Below are 8,510 nucleotides of genomic sequence, written 5' to 3'. Positions count from 1 at the left end.
CAAAAAAGCGAGAAAAAATGGAAAGACAGATGAAAATATAATACTTACAAAATAAAATAAAAGTTGGCATTAAAGTGGAACAATGATGCTAAACTTCACAAATTAGAGGGAAAAACAAACCTGATTTCTTTTCTTTTTTTTTTTTTTTTGAACAATATTCCCCCAGAAAGATGATTTTCCGAGTGGGAAAAACATCAAGGTCTCCAGCGTGCATCAAGATTTAAAAAAAACTCCTCTCAAAAGAGAAGAAAACCTGAGGTGGAGGATGCAGGTACAGAGGAAGACAGAAAGGGAAAGTGGATGCTGCTTTTGGGCACTACATTTATTATATCATCAAAAATGTATATGTCTGCTACTAAAGAGATGGACATGATGTACTGAGTGGCACACGCTAGGAATATAGGCTCAAAATAAACGCACGCTGCCCTGAAACTGCTGACTTAGTTATGTGTTTTTGCTCACACTTACAAACTGGCACCATCCCTCCTTGTTTTATCACCAATGTCATATTCTCCCGTTGGTCACAGATTCGTGAGACAAGCCCATTTACGTCCTTATCCTCCATTACCACCACAGCACGAAAACACAGGAGCTAAAATCATCTTTTTTCTGGGTCAGCGAGGAAGCGAGAGATGAGTTTTGGAGCTGTAGGATACGTGTCTGATCTTGTTCAGTCCACTGTTCTGATTTCTTACTGCTGTTCCCATTGTTTTAGCTTAATCAAAGTAACCTTTCAGTGATGCTAATCACAACCGTGGCCATGTTCTTGCCACGGGCAAGCTGTGAGTTAAACATGAGGCATTTGAGCTGCTTAATGACCTGCATTTTTTTTCCTCCCCCCCCCATGCGCACCTCTCATATGCAAATTAATGCAGCAAGGTACTCCCAAAATCTAATCAGATCATCAGCTCTCCAGGGGAAACCTGTGGTGAAAGTGTGTTTGTTGGTTTATTTCGAATAGTTTTTGAGTTATCGTGTTTGGAAGAGAACAACGTCTCTACAGACAGAGTGGGAGAACTGTAATATAGGAGAGGAAATTACAGTGTAACTAACAACACAATAATATCACAATATGTTGCTCATATATCTGCAATACTTGATGCATTGGAATATCTGTGTAATGGAAGATTTTTCTGTCTCAATACTAATGTAATATGTAAAAAAAAAAACAACAAAATAGAGCTGGGCGATAGAACGATAACGATATGTATTGCGAAATAACTTTTTCTCGATAGAAAAATTAAACTATTGCGATAGGCCTCATCTCTCTTGTCCTCTTAAAAAAAAAAAGAAAAGAACAGCCAATCCAAATTAAGTAGCGCAGAGCCGAACCAATCACAGCCGCAGCCACGTGACTTGTTATGTACAGCACAAGTGCCAAGGCGCACATGTGTATTTGTTTTTGCAGCCGTGCAACCCGGGTAATGAAGGAAATTAGTTTGCCGACTAGAGAAAAATCAACCGAGAGCGTGAGCGAAGATGATGGTTCCAGTGCCGGAGAGCTTGTCGAACGGAAGGGCCACAGAAGTTCTGTAGTGTGAAGGTATTTCGGCTATTTCAAGTCTGACAAAAAACAGAGTAGCACGCACTGTAAATTGTGCCGAAACCAAGTCTGGAAATACAATAAAGCGGTGCATGCTCAATCTCTGACTGAAAGCGCTAATTCGTCATTCGGCTTTTGTCAGACTAAAGTAACTGTTAAAACTGTTTGAAAAGCTAAGCTATACAACAAGGAGAGATTGAGAATTTCCTTTTAGTTCTCAGTTTATTTGATATTGACAAAAGTTAGTCAATTTTGTCTGTTCTTCTGTAAAACAAACTAAGATTTATTTTTAGAATTAAAATTTTGTTTCTAAGTGGAATTGACAATTTAGTGGTCTTTTGTTTGTTCTATTTTGAAACTTAAACGCTTTAGTGGCTGCCTTTTGTTTAGTTTGCAATATTTGCCTTTATTTATCTGAAACTGAAGTCTCATGTTCCTTAAGTACATCTACCCTGTTGAACTTATTATGGGAAATAAATATTTAAATCAAAACAAGCTGCAGATTATTTCACATTTTACTCTTGAGCAACGGCACATTTAAATCTTACAAATATAGTTATTTGGCTTATATCGTGATATATATCGTTATCGCCAGAAATGAAAAAAACATATCATGATATGAAAAAATCTTATATCGCCCAGCTCTACAACAATATAGTATTTAATAGCCAAAATAGATGATTGACAATGTGATTCTGCAGTCTGAGGTAACGCAATGTCTTCTTCTTTCTTGATCTTTGGTGATAGACATGAAAAAAACTGAATTGTGGTATCAACAACCAAGTCGAGCTGCAACAATCCAAACTTTGGCCAAACTCAGAATTTAATAAGAAGCAATGGATGTATTATTTCTCAGCCCGTAAACCTACGTCTGATAAAACATGTAGCCATGGCCATGCACTGTGTTTCAAATATGGATGCCGCTGCTACAGACTGTAAAAAAAGATGGTTCGCACACTCGAGTTCATCCTGGTAACACAGAATACCTATACAATCACCAAAGTTTTAACTTATTGTAATTTACATATGCTAATTCACAACATACATCATCATCAAGGTTTTAAACCTAAGTAGAGTAAGCATGTCTCTTTAAGCAAGCAGTTTAAAGTACAGGCACCAAGGAGCCAGTATCTCATAACATGTGAAAATTTGAATTTTTAAGTATAAAACATCATCATTTCATCCTATTCTAATTGGCATTTGTGTGGAATTAATTTTCAGCATTATTAAGATAAAGTCTTTACTTAAAGCTACAAAAACTGAAGTCCTATACAAAGCACCAAATTCTAATCTGATGATCTTTTTTTCCTAAATTTTACAGACAAGACAAAAAGCCGTTGCTGTTGCCACTGCGGAGGCATAAAATGAACGAGCACAGACGTAGTGCATGCTGCAACCGATATATTGTTAGTATGTGAACAGAGGCTGGCTTTATGTTCTGTTCAGTTAAATGTTTAATATGATACAGCAAGGGGTTCGACTGTGGACAGTGTACCCGCAGGCAATGCACGGCATGTGTAGTATATTATGTTAGACGAAGGCTTTCAAAGGGTTTTTTGCATGATGCATTTATACGTTCTAAAGTGGGAAGAGCAGCATGAAAACATTCAAATGCAAATCAAGGGAACAACATGGTTAGGCCTGTTGTGTGTCTTTTACTGGAACAGATCACATACCTACTGGTGATCCAACTAACTGAGGTCTTTTATGAGACCTCAATATGAGATCAAATTAATATCGGAGTCATGCACTCAGTGGATTCATGGTGACTTTTTTCAAACAGCAGACAGTGATTCAGCAGGTCAGAAAAGCTTGTGCATAGCTGTGTTTTCCACTAGATGGTACTGTTGTCTCTCCTTGATTCACCGAGGGCTCCAAAAAATAGCCTAGAAATGTAATCCCTGGCTCATAAACAGCTGTTTTATCTAATAAAAACCCATTTTCCAAAAGAAAACACACGCTCCAGCTATTCACAGACACCCAGAGGTCCACTTAGAAGAAGAAATATTATAACCACAAAACAGTTTATAGGCTAGAAGGCTCTATGAATATCAACAAGAAGATTATTTCCTAGCCAATATGGAAAAAAATGAATATAACATTATTAAAAATGATATATTCTGCCATATTAAAAGTACTAAACACACTATGCTCAATTGCATAGTGTTTAGCTGCAATATTCAGAGTTCAGAAGACCCTGTGGCCTGACAGAAGTGGACTGAAACTGACTTTACTCCTACACAGCACCCCGTGCTATCATTCAATAGTGTAACTATGCCTAAAAACAACATAAATCTTGTATTAACTGTGTAGAATATACCTATTTGCATGGGCAACGGCAGCTGCTATTAGCTTAAACTCATGCAGATTTTCATATAAATTTTAATAATATCCAGACCTCAGAATATTTATGTCAAGTTGTCAAATTACCCATAGAGTCGACATGATTAAAATGTCTTACTGCCTCATTTTCAATGTGTTGGCAAAAATGGATGAAAACCCGAAGCTATCCACAGATAACAGTTTCTGGTCAAAACTAACCCAAAGCATACACGGCTCCCATTTCTTCTGTCTTCATGTTCCTGATTAACACCCGTGCCGCACAGACATAAGCTGTGTTTTCCGACATATTTTTGCCACAGCAGTGGGCATTTGGAGCATAGTGAGCATGCAGATGGACAGTGAAGAAGCTGATTGTGCAACAGAGCGGTTTAAGAAGTTCATACTCAAGTTGTTGTGTTTCTCTGTGTCAGAAAATCATGTCACAGCTGGAATCAACTGAAACCAGGATGGACTAAACCGGCTGCAGACCACTGACCCGGAGACAGCCTACAACCTGCTTCTAATGGCTAATATTTGAGTCTAGTGAGGATTTAATGCGTTTTGCATTTAGTATTTTTCACACAAATGTCTGATGTAGTAAAAGGTAACCACTAAAGAACCATGCGAAACACTTCAACAGCCAGTGCTCCGTCAAACTCTTTGAAAGCATGCATATGTATACGAGTAATTTATTTTTATGATCAACAAAATTACTCTCTTGGGCCTTTAACGAGTCATTAATCTTTATAACATGAAGTGAGTTATGCAGAAACTGGCCTAGGGCCCCGGTAATTGGTTAGTGTTGATCTTGTGATATACATTATATCAATTCCACGCTAATAAATGTCTACCTGCAGGTGTTCTCACACTGTGAAAGGTTCAGTGTTCTTAGGGGACACATCACAGGAATGATGACCGTATGGAGAATATCCTGAAAGTGAGCTTCTGCAAAGTAAAGCACATTCTCCCCGAGTTGTTGAGTCTGTATAGATATTTCATTTGATTAAATATGAAAAATCATATGCAGACAACAATATTAACTCTGACTATGAAGGGCCCATTTCTAGCCGTCACTGGATCGCTGTCACCTCACAACACGTCTTGGGTTCAAACCAACTGCCTGGCTGGGTCTTCTCTGTGCATGTTCTCCAAATGCATGCATGGGTTCTTCCTGGGTTCTTCACTTTCCAGCCCAAGTAGAGACAAGCATGTTAGGTTAACCGGTGATTCTAAATTGGTCAGAAGTCTGACTGTGAAGGCGAATGGTTGTCTGACTCCTTAATATAGCCAAGTTAGGCTTAACCCAACAGCCCAAAGGATTAACAATGCAAATGATTATTAAATAAGCAAATGTCTTTTGCCAGTTCAGTCAGAAATCCTTTGACTTTTAACATGGGAACAAAGATTTCATTGACACCTGATATATAAACAATACTGCAGAGGGAAATATCTAGTTAATAATTAACAACGTCTCAGATTAATGCAGATTATGAGGACAGATATCGACTGATACCATCCAATAATCTGCACTTTACACTTCACAGATGAGGAGAAATTTTAAAATGAAGTCTATAGAAATTCTGTTGCCACAGTGTGGAAGGAGGTAAAAGCAGTGCTTGGCAGTTTCATTAATATGTGTTCATTGCATTTGCATCATATTTAAATGAAATTTAAGCCTAAGCTGGTGATGAAAATGTTCTCTTTCCAAATAAACAGACTGATGTCAGTATAAAATGAGCATTAAATTAAAAGTATCTGATTGAGATCAAGAACACTGTCCCAGTGTGTGGTGAAAAGGATAATTGCCTGAAATGTTATCCAAGTTTGAAACACCTTTGCCAAAAGCAATTTCTGGAACTGGCTTTAACCACCAAGAGTAACAGTCGTCACATTTAAATGTTTCCATTTCCAAACACTTGCAAGCCGGCTGACTACCAATGCTTTCTTCTGTGCCAGGTGACTAACTGCCAGGCCTCAGCATCAGGGAGTGATAGAGGGGATGAAATTTCTCACCGTGACGTGACTAAAACATTTAAGGAGCATTCAAACTGAATTTAAGAACATGTAATACTTTTTAGGTTGCTTTATCAGCGAATGGAAATAAGTTGGGGCAAATGTATAAAATGTAAATAAAAACAGAATGCAATGATTTGTAAATTTCATATTTTATTCACAGTAAGCCATAGAAAAGATATCAAATGTTTAGACTGACGTGTTTAATTTGATGGGCGAAACACGTCTCAAAACAGTTGGGACAGGGGCGACTAAAGGCTGAAACAGCTGGAGCAACATTTCACAACAAATCAGGTTAATTGGCAACAGGTCGGTAACATGATTAGATATAAAATGAGCATATTAGAGAGATAATGTGCAATAAACTGTCTACAAATTGTGGAACAATTTCCAAGTGTTTGTTAAGTTATCAAGACATCGGGTACAGTGTACTATATCATCAAAAAATTCTGGGTGTATGGAGAAATCATTCTGTGCAAGGGATAAGGCTGAAAATCAATGCTGGATGCTTATGATCTTTGGGCCCTCGGGCAGCACTGCATTAAAATCAGGCATGATTCTGTCATGGAAATCATTGCAAACACCCAGGAACACTCCCAGAAATCATTATCCATGAACAGAGTTCATGTGCAATCCACAAGTGCAGGTCTGTGCCGAAGTTTATTTAAAAAGGATAAGACAAAGTGGAAAACTGTTCTGTGATCAGATGAGTCAAAATTTGAAATTCTTTTGGGAAAACACAGATGTAGCATCCTCTGGGCTAAAGAGGAGAGGGACCATGTGGCTTGTTATCAGCACTCAGTTCTAAAGCCCGTGTCTCTGATGGGGTTGGTTTGCATTAGCGCCTGTGGTATTGACACCTTGCATATCTGGAAAGGCAACATCGATGCTGAAAGGTATTTACAGGTTTTAATGCATATTCTCCCATCCAGGTCTTTTTCAGGAAAGCCCTTGCACATTTTAGTAAGACAATGCTTAATAGCTTACTGCGTCTATTACAACAAAAACGTGGCTTCATAGTAGAAGAGTCCGGGTGTGAACTGACCTGCCTGCAGTTCAGACATTTCCCCAACGGAAAGCATTTGGTCCCTCATGAAATGAACGATACAGATGATCCAGGACTGTCAAGCTGCCAGAGTCCCCAGTAAGAAAAGAATAGGACAGCATTCCTCAATTCCCAGACTTTTTCCCAGACTGCTTTTAAAAGAAGAGGGTAATAAGTAGTAAACATGCAACTGTCCCAATTTTATTTATTTTTTACATGTTGCTGCCAATCACATTCAAAATGAGCTTATTTTTGTTTTAAAGTGAGACATTTTCTCAGTTCAAACATTTGATATATATTTTTTATGTTCTACTGTTAATAAAACATGGGTTTTAATGCTTGCAAATCATTGCCTTTACACATTTTTCCACAGCATCCCAACTTTGTTGGAATTGAAGTTGAAATTGAAGCATTGCAATGCTTTTTGAGACACGCTGGCACAATCCGTGTAGCACCAGTTGACTGATTGATGAATTTGCTTGCAAGCTCATAATCAAAGTGTTTGCCTTTACATGTATACTCTCATTATTTACTTTTATCCCCAGCTTTGGTATTACAGTTCAGTAGAGTAGCCACAGTCATTCCCACCCCCAAACTGCATTATACTGCAGACACCTTTTTTTTAAAAAAAAAAAAAAAATGAGTAATAAGTGTCAGATCATTTCTTCCTATTCCAAGCTGGCAGTGTCTTGTTTTTATGGATCTGAAGGGATGGAAAACATATCACAAGCAAACAAAAGTTACTGTGAAATATCAAAAATCACGGCTCTGAAAGAGGCAGTTAAACGTCTCTTTGCTGTTCCGCATTTTCTCCTAGATAAATAATCCTGTGAACATGGCATAACTGCACTTTTCTTCTTATTCTTTAGCTAATTTGAACACAATTTACACATTTATTTTAATCAGGAGCAGCAGATCAACCTCATGTAAATTCAAGAGAATAAAGAGCATAACAAGTAAATGAAGGGTGTTCTGGACTCCAAGTGATTTTTGACAGCAGAATGACTTGTTATATATATTTATTTAAGTTATCAGTATATGACTTTCACTGGAAAAATGCTGACCTGAGGTGATAAGCCACCCAGAGCTTGATGCATCTTGCCTTTTGATCAGTGCAGCTTGTAGATTACACCCGTACATGTATGGCATTTGCTCTGTAAAGTCAGACTCTTAGGATTTTTTTTCCACCCCTTTAGGGTTAATGTTGTATTTCTTCTGATGATAGCAGAGGTGGGCATACTTCAGGCAAGGCTGCCTAGTTCCAAGATGAGTTCTTTTTTGATTTTCTGTAGAAACGCCTTTAAGCATGGCACGATTTCAGATGTCCTGTACACAACATATTTCCTACATAACATTTTAATACAGTGTTTAATATAACTGTCATTTTAGGGGCAGAATTTGTGGGAGAAAAAAAAAATCTGCAAGATCCCCGAGTGTTCTGCCAAGTAAACTCTTGAGCACAACCATCTCATTTTTTACCCATTCTCGAAATCTGATTGGAGGAATTTTTTAAGTCCACAAAAGCAAACTTTGATAGAAAAAGTTTTGTTAGCAGTTATCACAATTTATACAGTAACGGCAATTTCA

This window comes from Oreochromis niloticus, linkage group LG8 (genome assembly GCF_001858045.2).
Source record: "Oreochromis niloticus isolate F11D_XX linkage group LG8, O_niloticus_UMD_NMBU, whole genome shotgun sequence".
Lineage (NCBI taxonomy): Eukaryota > Metazoa > Chordata > Actinopteri > Cichliformes > Cichlidae > Oreochromis > Oreochromis niloticus.
This window is presented reverse-complemented; position numbering follows the sequence as displayed.